Raw genomic sequence first — 15,821 nt, forward strand, 5'->3', positions numbered from 1 at the left:
GAGTCCCGGGCATAAGACTACAACATTTGCGGTCTACAATAAGAATGTAACTCCCATTATAGAGTCTTTGAAAGAATGGTTCTATTTCAGTTGCAGGTGCGCCTTGCTGGTGACATGAAAGGTTGTATGAATTCCCTTCACAGGCTCCATGCAAACTAATTCCGTTACACAGAAGCGTGCCGCTTAGTGACATAGCACAATTGTTGCCACTAAGAAACACTTTCTGTCCTTTATTACTGACACATGCATGTGAATAGGGCAGGTTCCAAGTTGTTTTAAGGTACCCCTTTCCCAATTTCTCGTACATGCCAGCCTGTATATATTTTTGGCAGTATTGAAACCTGAAGGTTGAGATTGGAATATTTATGATTCCGTGGATTATCCATTCACTGACAGGTCGTTCTGACATTGTCATTGGTAATCTTTCTAGTTTTTCAATGCTCAAGATTGTATAATCAGCACCCTTTTGCGCCATACCGATTTGTCTATCAGTAAGGTTAAAGATTTGGAATAGTGACGTTGTGTTGATTAAACGCCAAGGCACATAGCCTGAACGCAGATTTTGTAACGTCCAGCCAAGCTGTACAATAGAACGCAATTGTGACTGACCATGTTGTAATAACAGTAAGTCTTGCGATAATATGTCGATTGCTGAAGACACAATGCTGTCCAAAGAAAAAATTCTGGAGGACAGAGTCATTAACCCATTGTCCACTACAGAAAGTGATTTTTCCAAATTAATACGGTCAATTTCCCGTATTCTCTCTGCTGTCTCAATTTGAGTAACCTTCCAGGCCTCATTGTATGCTGCATATACAGAGGCTGCTATGAAACGCTTTTGACGCTGTTTGCGTGGTCCCATTATGAAATCACGCAAGTCAGCACCATCAGTAAGTAAAGTTAGGTGTTGCTTAATTTCAGGCAGTGTGGAAGTTTGTAGCCATTGAAGGCATAATTTGCCCACACTGTAGGTTGTTATTATCCCTGGGTGATGTCTTTGGGGATATCTAGGGTCTGGCCTGGTCATTTTGAAACCCTGTGTTTTGTTCAGGAATCTATCTTGACAGTTATTTGTATCTGTGGGCCAGATCAACCATTGTTTCCAATCAGGATGTGTTCTGTTTTGGTTTAATATATGGTTTACGTCTATCTCTTCATCTGTATCAGAGTTATTGCTAAACATTGTTGGCTTTGGAATAGACGGTTTATTTAAATCTTTGATTTTGGCTAAGCCAAGACAGGTGGTTTGTTGAACAGTGTCATTTAAAAATATCATTTGTTCTGGGATCATGCAGGCTCTTAACAAAGCTTCTAAACCCTGTACTTGCCAATCTTTTGTACCCCAAACACTTTTCAAATCAACATTTTTGTCCCAATAATCAAATCCAAAAGTATTAATTTTTTCGAAGAATGAATCTGAATATATCAATTTTGTGTTTGTTATCATGGTTTTCATCCCTGTCTTGTTTGACAATTTAAAATAAAATGTTTCAGCATTACTTGTGTTAAAACCTGAAAAATATGAATATTTGTCGTAAACGGTTCTTGAGCTCCCTTTTGGAGGTGTAGCACAATGTTCCCATTGATTATAATTTAAAACATTTCTAGGTTGTGCAGATTTATGTAAAAAATGGTTACCATAGTGGTTATAGCAATACATACTGTCATAATTTGTAGAACCTTGCAAATAATCATGTTTTGTAAATTTAGCAGACATTACTAAGTCAGACATCATGTTATTAATGTTTTCGAAGTCCCAATCATCAGCAAATGAGTTTGGTTTTGCAAAGTCACTCAAGGAGATCTTGATTTGGTGTGGGTATTTCAGGATCTCGACCGGACCATAAATTTCATAGTCAGTGTTGTCCCAGGCTACCCCACCAGGTATCGGATTGGCTGTGAAGTTGGCTGAAGAAAGTTCTCTTTTCTCGACGTGTGAAGATGTGTGTGGTTTGAGGACCAAGTTGATGTTCTGACTTGCTGTGTCCATTTTAGCATATTTTCCCTCAATGAAGCGTCCCAAAGTAAATACCATGATGAGCCAAAGTATGAGGATAAATGCACCAAAACCCACCCAAAATTCAATCCATGGAGAAATCAGATATGTTTCTTTCAGTTGGTTCAAAAGTTCCTTAGCTTTGTCTTTAAAGGATTTTGATGATGGCTGTGTCTTTGATTCACTGAAGCCTTCAGAGGAATCATCGAAGTTGATGAAGTACCCGGATGCAGTTCTGTCAATTGTTCCAATTGCTTCAGGATTTTTGTTTCTTGCATTGTCACTTGGTACTTCATTGTAGATTGGTGTGTCTCTGCTAAATGTTTTTATTTGGGTTGTCAGAGGTCTGAGTTCTATTGCATTGTTGCATAGTCCTTGTTGTTCTTCTGTAGACGTTTCGAATGTGATGAGCCTCTTTGTTAGGACCTCTGTACTGGTAGCAAACCTTGGTGTTCTGCTACTTATTGGGAGTCCACTTGGCCTACTGTTTGTTATCGGCCACATGTTGTGGTTTTACCAGGTCGATGGATACAACTCGGTTCTCCTTTTTACCAGCAAGTGGCGGTAGTACAACTGATCTTGTCCCGTTGACAGACAAGACTGGAACTGCTTTTCTGTAAGAAGGCCCAAATTCCTTCTTTACCGCGATCTTCTCCCTGACTAGATCCCCGACTTTTGGAATCCAGACAGGTCTTGCTGGGACAGGTGGTGATTCTTCAGTGGTTGTTGGCTGTTGTTTCAACTGTATGTTGCTCAGGTCTTTTCTTGTTTTGTTTAAGTCCTGCAAAATAGCCAAACGGTCTTTGACATCAAAGCTTTTTTCTTTAACCACTGAAGTCTGACTGTCGAGGTCAGAGATAATCATTCTAGTTCCAAATAATAATTCGTACGGACTGAATCCCTTCAGAGAATTTCTTGGCAAGTTATTTAGACTACGTTGGACACTTATTAGATGTTTGACCCACCCAGCTCCCGAACCTAATACCTTTGCCGTTATAGATTGCTTTATGTCACGGTTTTTTCTTTCAACAATTCCGTTCCCCTCAGGGTGAAATGGACAAGAGTACCGCAATTGCACGCCCATGCTGACCATGGCCTCCTTATAAGCCCGAGAGCTAAAAGCAGGACCATTGTCCGAATGCAGCATGCCAATTGCGTATGTGCCGATAAAGACTCGCAAATCTTTTATAACAGTTCTGGCGTCAGCCGTTCGCTGGGGCCACATCCATATAAATCTCGTGCATGAGTCCACTGCAACCAAGATATATTTATAGTTACCATCCCTTTGTAAGGGACCGCAGTGGTCTAGATAAACACAGGCTAATGGTTTATCCGAGATTAGAAGGGGCGTCTGCGCTGGATGTCTCACCGTTGATACTTTCATTTTTTGACATATTTCACATGCTAGAACATAGTTCCTCGTTTGTCTTCTCATTTGTGGCCACCAGTATCTCTGTTTTAATAATGATACTGTGGCAGAGACGCCAGCATGAATAGAAGCAAGCCCTTCGTGTGCCGCTATTATTAGTCCTAACCTATGTTCCATGTTTGGAATTGCCCTATCCCCCACTCCAGGGATTCGAGCAAAAGGAACATTGTTTGCATCAGTTATGTATGAGTATTTTACTGGAAAGCCTTTAGGGAGTGGTTCTATCGAATCCTTTTCTGAAGCGCTGACAGCTTGTAATATTTCGCTGTCTATTTTTGTTTTTGACCGGGTGACGGCAGCTACGGAAGCCGTTTGCACAGCTGCCTTCGCGGCCTCATCAGCCAATGAATTCCCTGCAACGTGAACGCCATCACGTTGATGACTCAGTGTATGTATCACGTGAGTCTTTGGTAGTTCTTTTTGCAAATGAACTACTTGTTCCCAGAGCATTTTATGCTTGATTGTGCCACCTTTCGCATCCTTGAAACCGTTCTGAAGCCAGATCTGCAAGTATTCATTATAAGACTGAACGCAATAATACGAATCGCACACTATGAGTGTGGGGAATTGTCGATCGGTATTTTCAAGCGCCATCTTGAATGCTAGTAGTTCAGCTCGCTGAGCTGTACAATCTCCTATGGATTGTGTTTTAGTGAGGGTTGGTTTAAATTTCCCTTCGTGCCAACGACCTTTAACAATCGCGCACGCAGCACTGTAAGCTTGTTTACCCCCTACTGCGGGTTGTGCTGATCCGTCTGTATATATTATACAGCCGTAGTGATCTAGAGGCAGAATTTCGGTTGGGGGAGGACATTCAAATTCATATTGGAGAAATTCTTGTGTTTTTAAGTAAGGATCAAATTCGTACACCACGTCTGTTGCAGCAAGAGAGTTAGCCCATTGTATCCATCTTGGATGGAGTGCTTTAGCATTTGGAATGCTTGCCTTTGTTACCGCCTCTAAGGCTGGTATTGGTGTCACGATTACTATTCGTTTACCTTGTGCCAGGGCTCGTTCTTTTGCTATAGCTGTCTGTGTTGCTGTAAGAATTTTTTCCGTTGGGCTAAATTTCATTTCAGCCTTAGTGTACAAGTGTGATTTGAATGCAATTGGTACCTTTTCTCCCTCATTAGAGGTCAGGTATGTGAATCCGCATCTCCCTGGGATGACTCGAATCACAAGATTGCGTGTGTTATCACGTGTTTCTAATTTTGTTTTAATTAGCATGTCTGTTTGTAAGGATCTCAAAATTTCTGTGTGTGTTTGAGTCCAATTGGATCTTTTAAAGTCTGGTTTAATTAGATCATAAAGGGGTTTGACCCTTTCTGCGTAATTTGCAATGTATGTTCTTCCGAAATTTAGGAAGCCTAGAATTGACTGTAGGTTTTTTAGTGTTTTAGGAGCTTGGATTACGGCACATTTCTCTAGGAAATTGTCTGCCAGGCTTTTACCTTCACTTGATAACTCATATCCTAAGAACAGGACTGTCAGATGGGCAATTCTGGATTTTTTAAAGTTGAATTTGTAACCCTCTGCAGCGAACCCAAGTATTATGGTGTTCACTCTTTTCAAGTGAGTATCCAAGTCATCATCTGTTAAGTAAATGTCATCGACATAAGATAATGCTTCATCATCATATAGTTGTAGTAATTCTGTTACTCTCGCTGAGAATACCCCCGGGCTGTTCTTGTACCCCTGGGCTAACCGACAGAATTGCTTTTGAGTGCCATTTACTGAGAATGCAGTTAAATATCTGCTCTCTGGTGCTATGTTTTGACAAAAGAATCCATTGGAGATGTCCAAGGTTGTTTTGTATTTTTTGCGCACTATGTTATTCATTAGTGCAGCACTGTGTGAGTTTTGCACTGCAAAGGTTTTGCAACATGTGTTAAGGTGTCGGTAATCCAAAACTAGACGATATGAGTTGTCTGGTTTGGAGACCGGAAACAAAGGATTGTTCATTTGTGAGGTGCAAGTTTCAATCACCCCCTGGTATTCTAGCTGATCTAGTATTTCATTTACCTGTTTTTTAGCTTCTTGCTTAATTGGGTACTGCCTTTGTGCAGTAGGTTGTGATTTTAACTGGATTTTGTGAGGAGGAGAATCCTCATCCCATCCTACATGATTTTTATATAAAGCAGGTGCTAAGGCCACTGCCCACTTTCTAGCAAGTGTGTATTTTTTATGAATCGGGATTTGATTCGAGAAGGCAGGCATAATTACTTCTTCGCCATGAGGGCACTCCCTGACAAACTCTGGTGGCCAGTCTTTTTCAGCTAGAAGGATATCATAGCCCTTGGAGAGATTATCCCAAAATAGTCCCCTTATTTTCCTAGTCTTATCTCCCTCTATACGTAATGTTATCTCGTATATCTTGTGGGGTTTGCTAACTCTGGTGTCTGCAGTTTCCACTTGAAGATATTCATTCGTGTCCACTGTCTCCAGATGATTCATAAGGACTTTGCGAGCTATGCTCACCTCTGCTGCGCTGTCTAGCATTGTCTGAGCCCACTCTCCGTTTTTCAGTTGTGTCCTCAGTATTCTCGGCATTGTTAACTACCTTGATACTGGCTACCTTCTTTTTTGGAAATTGTAATTTCTTTTTTAGCTGAGCAGGTTCCTTGTCTTTGGACTTGGCGTGCTCTTCTCTTTGTTCTGATCGTCCTCTTCTTTCCGATTTCTGCGAGGAAGTCTGAAAAGATTGAGAGGGACGTGTATCAATGTCTTGATATCTATCAGGTTTTTTAATATTATCCCTATTTCTAAGGTTATATCTATTCCCAGAGGGGTCACTCTGCGGTGACCTCTGTCTTCGGTTTGGAGATTTTTCTCTTCGCCTAGGAGACCTTCCTCGGGACTGGAATTTCTTTTCTTTTGGATTGGATTGTTTGTTTCCATCCCAGTTCTTTTTTGGTGAATTATTATAAAAAAATATTTTTTCTGGACTTTCAGTCAGTTGCGGTTTTACTGGTATTCCACCTAAACTATCTCTACCTAGTTCCTCATAGGATTTTTCTATGATTCTGGCAATTTCAGCTGGTTGGTCTGCTATATCTGTCTCTTTTAACCTCTGGCGGATCGCCACGTTTGCTGCTTCACCTTTTATGTTGGCTAGTAATATAGCCGAGACCTGCTTGAAGTCTTTCAGTAATTTCATACCAAGAGTTAAAGCTGGTTCTGGACCGTATTCATCTTGAATTTGTTTTAGCACATCCGGTATCACCGAAATGGATGGAACACCGTGCGTTTTTGTGTAGATGGAAGCAAAGACTGTACCCCAAGTGTCACAGTCCTCTATGTGTGGTGCGATTCCCATTGGGAGACATATAGTCAGAATCCTGTGTTTTTCTAGCGGGGTGGTGTCAGGAAACACCGCCTCTATTTGGGTGATTTTCTGTGCCAACCAGAATGGTATCTGTTCCCGTTTAGCCGGAACTTTACCTAGGCAGGATTGGATGTTTTGTGGTGTGATTTTATTTGTGTTCCCCTGGTGAGGGGTCAGCTGTGGAAGTTTAATCGCTGGCTGAATTGTTGAAGTCCGCATTACATACTGAACTAATTGTCTATGAATTTTTAGTAATTGTTTTAGCTGTATTAACAGCTCTCCTGTAGACATTCCTTTGATGTCTGGGTGTGGTGTGTATCCGGCTAAGACCGGCCATGTTGCTCCTGGTCTACCTAAAGGACCGAGTCTTGTAATTGTTATGTTTTAGGGCGCCATCAAATAAGAGCAAATGCTCTTGGAATTTGAGTGGTACTTCCACCTCCTCGAAAGGAGTGTAAATGTCGGGTGGAACCTCTATTTTGTAATAGTGGAAGTACTTTGTTACAGCATTTGCTGCTGGAAAATGTATCCATGAATAGTATACCTCTGTCTGCCGATATTCGTGTGCCTCAATTACGAATATGACTGTGCCACCTCTAGGTGTCAGTCCATTTTCTATAAGTTTTAAGGTTATAGATTTCCTTTTGGCGACCGGGATGAGTATTATATCCCCGTCTGCATCTACTGCTGCAGTATCAGCTGCTACTATTTCAGCTGCTAATCTAACTGCCTCTCTTTCTTCATCACTTTCTGACATTTTACTGTTAGAAAGGTTATTCTTTTTGTTTGCAGATCAGGTTTCTTATGGAAACAGAGATTAGATGCACAATATTTTGGAACAGTGTATCCTTCAACGTTGACTATACCAAGAACCATACATAGGAGTTCCCTCCTGTGCGGTTTTGGAGGATATTACCTTTCACCCACTCCAGACGTCTTTGGAGTATTTGGAAAAAGGGGTCTGAGTGAGAAAGCACGACTGAGTTACTCTAAATGTCTTACGTTAGTTTTATCGCCCTTTCCAAACGCGTTGGGCGCCATGTAGTGTAGTTCCTATCTTCCCAATAGGCTCTGCGCATTGGAATAATACCTACAGCAGTAAAGGCCTAGGCCAGACGTTAACTAGGTCTACTACTGTCGATACTAGACTTAAGTTTTGGGTTTGCCAGCGTAGCTCAGAGTTCGCTAGAAACTTTCTCGAATGTTCAGGAAAGAATTAACTCCCCTGATTAGACAAGAAGGGATTTAGTTTCTGACAACCATAGAACATGACAACTTTGCTCTCCCCTAATCAAGAGTCAATCTCGAGAGTCGTGTGAGCACAAGGCAATTATTTTACTCAGTCAGTACGTGCATTCTTAGTCTCATCAGATTGTAGAGAAAAGGAAGAGACGGGCGTGTTCAATAAAAAGGTGTTATTTATTGATCAGTCTCTTTTCTCGTACAAGAGAAATGGATCGATATTATTGCAATACTTATAGTTAAGTAAAGTGCATACATTAAAAGCAATAGTATAAAATAATACTGTAAAAACATTGATATGGTTTCTGAGCCATATGATGTTTAAAATGATTAAAATATATTTACATACACATATACATTTGACTAAACGTACTCAACTGGTGTTTCTAAATACGCCTACCCCGTGTACCTGACCTAAGTCTAATGCGTGGGCGGGAATAGAAAGGTACAGTTTAAGTTAAGTTTGTTTTTGCCAAGTGAATAACTAAAGAATTCTCTGTGAGGGGTTATTCAGTTCTGTACCTGGAAGTTAGGATGAATGAGGAATGGTATCTCTTTCTCTGCTCTCGATATTCCAGGCTGCCTGCGAGGGCTGCCCAGAAGCGCCGGTGCTGGGTCTCTCGGCTTGAGATAGCAGCGCGTCTCTCAGCGCGTCAGGAAGGCGGGGCTGCTGCCAGCGGGGTCTGCTTCTGCTCTCGGCTTCGGCAAGTATGGCTGCTCCGTCTCGTCACCACGCGTGTGTTTGCATAGGGCAAGATCGGCAATATTTATACCTTAAAGGTGCCGAGATTGACGTAAGGATGGACATAGATACGTCAATAAAGATGTCATACGACTTGCTCGTTAGCACATTCTTTACTAAAGTTCTCTGTGAAATCAAAACAATGGCCGCACGGATTTTCCAGGTTGTCATAGGTTTGATTTGTTATGAGAACGTCGTATGCCTTATCAGGGGCTGGAGGAATGTCGCTTGTCTAATTAGATCTCAAGCGTTATGACCTAATCAGATAACACGTTCCTGTGCCGTAGTGTGACTGCGTCAGATAACGGTATCTGCATCATGGGGGCTTTTCTTGCCTCATGGGCTGACTGTTAGTTAACTTGATAGTTAGTTTAACCAGAATAGGGTCAGGAATAGGGGGATCGATTCAGAACCTATAGGAATACATGACAATCACAGAATGCAAACACTTCACTCATATCTCCCCAGCGCTCAAATCTCTTAAATGGCTCCCTATTGAAGGCAGCTCTGCTTACAAAACTGCTTGCATTACTCATAAAGCCCTTCACCAAAACATTCCAAAGTACCTCTCCAAGAAACTCCTCATTGCTGGCACCACTCATACCTTGAGAAGCACCAACAACCTCCTCCTAATACCACCTCTGCATAAAAAGAAAGCCACACAATCTCGCTCCTTCACTGGCAATGCCCCTACTATCTGGAATGCCCTCCCAAAAAACCTGCGCTGTAACCCCTCCTATTACAGTTTCAAAAAAGACCTCAAAACCCACCTCCTCAATTACTATTGGGGATCCTAACCTGTGCCTTACTCCTGTGTCTTACTCTGGATCTCCTATCACCATACTTTTATCTGTTCCGTAATATCTGCCCTTCTTCCTGTACACCATTCTACCTAATTACTTGAATTGTATTACTTGAAGTGTATTGCTCCAGCTCCTCTTTATCTATCTTGATTTTATAATGCTTATGTTGTTCTTACTTTGTATATTCTCACATTGTTGTTTCCTTACCTCTTACCTCTGGGTCTATCCAGCGCTATATAAAACTTTTAAAATAAATAAATAAAAATAAATAAAAGGTGAAATAGAAAGGTGCACCTCATCAATGAATAAACACTTGTTTCCGATAATGAAACAAGATCATTCAGATCATCTAGTATTAGCCTTCAGACACTTAAACACAGCTACTCACACATTTACAGTACAGAATGCACACAGTGCAGCACTACTGAACAACATAGTATAAAAAAATACTAAACGACACTTGATATCTCAAATCTATTCTTCTGCCAAAATATAGCACCTGGAAGCAGATATTTGACTGCCTTTTCCGTGCTAGGCTCTCAAGGGCAATGTTGTCGATTGCCACAAGGGTAAAAGAGTAGCCCGGGTTGTTTTCCGCCAAAATAACTAAGCCACTACAACATTTTTATAACCAGGCATTGTCCTTTGTCGATGACATATATCTGACGGATGATGACCTCATGGAACACTTGACAAGTATAGACTACATCATTCTGGGGTTTGCTCACATGGGCTCCAAATGTAATTTTTAAATATGAAAAATTGCCCATCTCGATGTCTTTTTTCTGGGATATGAGTTGTCAAATGAAGACTGTAGCCTTGAGACACACTTATTTGAGAAGTGTGCGCTACTTCAACCTCCAGTTACATAGAAGGGATTATAATCCATATTGGGCTGTAGAAAGTTTGGCAGAATTTATATTCCAGATTACGCAGAACTGGGAAGCCGTTCTATGACTTAATAAGACCAGATTTTTCCAGTATACATTGTACTCAGGAACACACAAATATCTTATCAAGCTGGCATGATAGCTTTAAAACACTTACACACTACAAATCTGGTGGTCTGCACTTAGCAGGGACACTTATGTCATGTTCAATGAAGGTGACACTGAACTAATAGCGTATATATTTCATTTATTCACTAATGCTGAAATGCGTTTTGCACCTATCGAAAAATTACTGACAGCAGTAAAGACTGCTGTGGTGAAAGAGTGAGCCCTGGCTCACGGTAAACTCTTTATCGTCATGACCCCAGTGCCGACCTTGGAGGCCATCACTAGAGCGAGATTTCCAAATGCTAAGACATTACATCCACAATGGATTCAATGGGCTAACTGACTCACAGCAACAGATGTACATTGCAGATTTGATTCTACAGAACAAACACAATCCTTTCAGCAGTACAAACAAGAATATCCTCTGCCTGATAAAATAATGCCTCTAGAATGCTATGATTACATCATATACACTGATGACTCTGCCCAGGCGTCTACATGGACAAAGCTCCAATACTCAGCGACTTGTGCAATTCTGAAAGGGCACATGTACGATGGAGATTCCATCTTGAGAAAACCTACATGTAGTCATTTAACGACTGTACTGCACAGCTGACAGAACTAGAGTTCTAATTCTGACACTGGAGTATATGGATCCCAGGTTCCCCACTCTCATTGTGTGTGATTCTTATCATTGTAGTCAGTCTTATAATGAATATTTACATTATTGGAGCCAGAATGGATTAAGAAACTCAAACGTTTGCAGAATAAAGTACAGATACTTTAGAAGCAGGTGGCAAGGCTGAAAAATTGCTTGCCACAGACTCATGCGTACACAGATTGAGTCATGAACGTGCTGCCATTAATGTTACAGGGAATTCCATGGCTGCTGAAGCTGCGAAAGCAACAGTTTGCTCTGCTGCGGTTGCTGCAATCAATCATTCAAGTACAAGGATAGAGAGAGACATACAGTGGCTGTCAATGCTGCTCTCAGCACCATCCACCTGCTGAAAGGCTTCCACTCAAGTACTTCTACAAGTTAGACGCACAAAACATTTCAAATGGTCATATTTCTGGAATGGGGGATGGAGTAATACCAAACACTGATCACAGAATAGGTATAATACTAGCTGCACACGAGGCACTGGCATCTGCTCATGTGGGGGTGGCTGCTACATTTTTAATATTGCAGCAACGCTACTGGTGGCCAGGTCTTTACAAACAGACTAAGGACTTTGTCTTTAAATATGACGTTTGCCAGCAGATGAAGGGTTCCACCATGGCGCGTCCTCCACAGATACCTTGACTGATTTCAGACAAGCCTCTGGCTTGTGTTTATTTGGGCCACTGCTGCCCTTTGTCATTAGATGGGGCTTACAAGTATATCTTGGTAGCAGTGGATTCCTGCTCCTGATTCCAATTGGTATGTCCACAGTCGTCAGCTGATACTGAAACTGTTATAAATGATCTGCGAGTCTTCATTGGGACATACGCAGTAGGCACATTACATTACGACCAGGGTCCGGCATTTAGCTCTAGGGCTTGAGAGGCCATGGGAGGTTTGGGTGTGACCCTGCATTTCTCTTCTTCATACCATCCTGAGGGAAATTTGTAATCTTTAACAGCTAGGATACTAGTCACAGGGCGCTGTTGGGTCCATAATTTATATGTGGTCCAGAGGGCGCTCAACATCCTGAATTGAAAATCTCAGGTTGGTCGGACTTCCTATGAAATCCTGTTTGGGGTGAGGATGTGGGTCACACACATCGACCATTCCAGCACAGTGGCGGTGGAAACACCATTTGATATCACTGAACATTTGCCAGTTTTACAGGAACTGAATGACTTCCGGCATGAACATAGCAACATCCAAGTAAAACACACTGCCACTAGGGAAGTGAAGGAAATGCCGGGAAGACTTGCCTGGGTCCTGAAGGTTGGGGACCTGGTTGGGGAGAAGATAGTAAACAAGAAAGAATTTGGGCTTTCCTTCAGAGCACCTGTACCTGTTCTGGCTGTTGAAGGTATCAGAACTGTACTTCTTCTGCCACAAAGACAACAATTTGTGTCCATTGATCTGATCAAACCACACTTGGCTGATTCTCAAAATAAGCCACATAGGCTCCCCTGTAGCTACCTGCCTCCTCTTGTTACTGAGTATTGTATATAAAGGGGGTAACCAATATATACTACCTGACCTGGGTCAATAAGTACAGTGTCAAAAAGTGTGGTTGCGGCAGTAAACAAGACTTTTCATACAATTATAGTAGCAAAAAACACAACACAAATTTAAATGTGGTCTAAGTCCACTTCAGTTATTTTATAGTGTTCAAGGATATCTGATGCAATTAAATTCAAAGCATTTACAGTAAGAGCCAAACAATTGCTCACTGAAACAAATGTGCAATATTTTACAGTGCTCTGGGTGTGGTAGGAACAAGAAATGGGGGTGGAGTGTTCACGTGTAGGTAGGGGACAAGGAAAGGTAATTGTGACATATATACATCAACATAGTGTTAGAATTGGGGATCTCTGGTTGGCACAGGTAGGAACTTCTGACAAGCAGGGACCCTCTTCTCTAGTCAGAGCAAGGGACTTACTCTTTAAAATAACCCCTGCTCACCCTCTAGGTTGCATGGCGCGAGCAGACAAGGCTAATCTCAGAGCGTTAAGGGTTGAGCATTTATGATCACTTACAGTAATTCAGAGATACACCACAAACGGACACCAGTCTAGTTTTGTATCAAAAATAAGTATTTTTATATAAGGTTTATCACAAGACTCAATTAACATTTGTAAAATGAGGCCACAATACTATTTAGCAATAAATAAGAAATCTGTTATAAATGCGTAGTTCTTAGTTCCTGTGCGTGTTGCACACTCTTGTCCGACTCTCACAGATCAGGGTTTGATCCATCACCGTTTTTTTAGCTCACTGCACCATCCCAGTTCAGAACCTGGCCATATGCAAATTAGTCTGTCCCTGGCCCAGTGCATCATGGGAACAGGGCAGACCAAACTACCAAGCCAATTCTTCACTGGAAAGGAAACAAGCTTCCGGGGACCGGTTTCTGGCATTACAGCCGTCTTCGGCCCGGCTTGCTTGAATCCTGATGGTGCCCGGAAGCTTGTTTCCTTTCTAGTGAAGAATTGGCTTGGTAGTTTGGTCTGCCCTGTTCCCATGATGCACTGGGTCAGGAACAGACTAATTTGCATATAGCCAGGTTCTGAACTGGGATGGTGCAGTGAGCTAAAAAACGGTGATGGATCAAGCCCTGATCTGTGGACTGGGTAGGAGTGTTCTGCTTAATTCAGAATACTCTGTCCATCACCACCCCCTTTGTAAATATTTTTGGCCACCACAAGCGTGGAAGGGTATGCTCGGATGCGAGTCCCTTGCTCACTGCACCATCAGGATTCAAGCAAGCTGGGCCGAAGACGGCTGTAATGCCAGAAACCGGTCCCCAGAAGCTTGTTTCCTTTCTAGTGAAGAATTGGCTTGGTAGTTCGGTCTGCCCTGTTCCCATGATGCACTGGGTCAGGAACAGACTAATTTGCATATAGCCAGGTTCTGAACTGGGATGGTGCAGTGAGCTAAAAAACGGTGATGGATCAAGCCCTGATCTGTGGACTGGGTAGGAGTGTTCTGCTTAATTCAGATTACTCTGTCCATCACCACCCCCTTTGTAAATATTTTTGGCCACCACAAGCGTGGAAGGGTATGCTCGGATGCGAGTCCCTTGCTCACTGCACCATCAGGATTCAAGCAAGCCGGGCCGAAGACGGCTGTAATGCCAGAAACCGGTCCTCGGAAGCTTGTTTCCTTTCTAGTGAAGAATTGGCTTGGTATTTTGGTCTGCCCTGTTCCCATGATGCACTGGGTCAGGAACAGACTAATTTGCATATAGCCAGGTTCTGAACTGGGATGGTGCAGTGAGCTAAAAAACGGTGATGGATCAAGCCCTGATCTGTGGACTGGGTAGGAGTGTTCTGCTTAATTCAGAATACTCTGTCCATCACCACCCCCTTTGTAAATGTGTAATAAAACCAGGCATTGCCTATCTCGTGTCTGCACAAGTACAGTTACACCTACCCATACAGTTAGGGAGTTGACGCGTTGGCCTTTGATAAATCTTACCAATGCGCACTTTGATGCCCTGAGCAAACTGAAAGCCTCACTGTTTCAAAAAGATGTGGTATTTAACATCTACCAGGGAGACATTTGATTATCAGGTTTCAAGGTCCTCTTCAGAGATACAGTCGCTACTCTACGATAACTTCCCACAACATTTTGGAGAGCTGGTGCACCATGTTTGTAACATGTCTAGTATGCCTGGAATAGCACACCTTTTAAAAAGAATGGGCTCTGGCTTGGTTAGCACCTTCTAGACAATTTTTCGGAGTCATTCTATCCTTCATACACTTCTTGCTCTGAAGCATTTTTTGAGGTCTTCCGCTGATCTTGTTCCTGACATTAAGGACAGTGATTTACATTTTTCTGCTCCACAATGGATTTCCCATTTCATGATCATTTGGAGCTGGCACTACCACATGTGCTACTGTGCTGTGAGTGCATGGTGTATTGCTTTGGTGTACCATTTATTCGAGAACTGAATGAGCACTGGTTCCTATCATTTCAGCCTGTGTGGCCCACTACATGAAGTCCATTATCCTCTGTCTGCTGTGCACTTTCAAATATGCCTAGGACTTGTGCCTGGGAACACAACTGGTTGATCCCTAAATGTACTGATGGACCCCTTAAAGGCCCAATTGTGTAGTTGTCCACTGTATATTCCTTTGTTTCTGGCCGCCCTCTATGAGTCTTCCGTGGATGCTTCTGTACTGGTGAGTTGGATCTTGACTCTGGCTTGGTGCAACAGCCCCTGGCTATGGTCACTCCCTCAACAGTGCCTATGGGGGCTGGATGGGAACATATTTGCACAATGCACATTGTGCACAATGTAGGATTAGTTTCTCTTTGCTTACAAATTCCTCTTATCAAGAACATTATTACGACACCATGAACATCCTGTACATGTTCTGAACATACATTGTGCAAATGTGGTGGTTTATTGTTCATTCAGCTATCTATAGAACATAAACATTGGTGGCCTGACTAAAGGTCTCGGCTTGGAGCAAGGATGCTTTTTGTCATGAATAAACAAGCAGTTCCGGGTTTTAGGCAGAGGAGCACTTGCTGTCCTTGCACAATCACTACACGCTGAAACCTCAGCCCAGCTGCTTGCAGATCTCCTGCAAGCGGCATTCCTCCTTGCAGATCTCTCT

This window comes from Lissotriton helveticus, chromosome 7 (assembly GCF_964261635.1).
Source record: "Lissotriton helveticus chromosome 7, aLisHel1.1, whole genome shotgun sequence".
Classification (NCBI taxonomy): domain Eukaryota; kingdom Metazoa; phylum Chordata; class Amphibia; order Caudata; family Salamandridae; genus Lissotriton; species Lissotriton helveticus.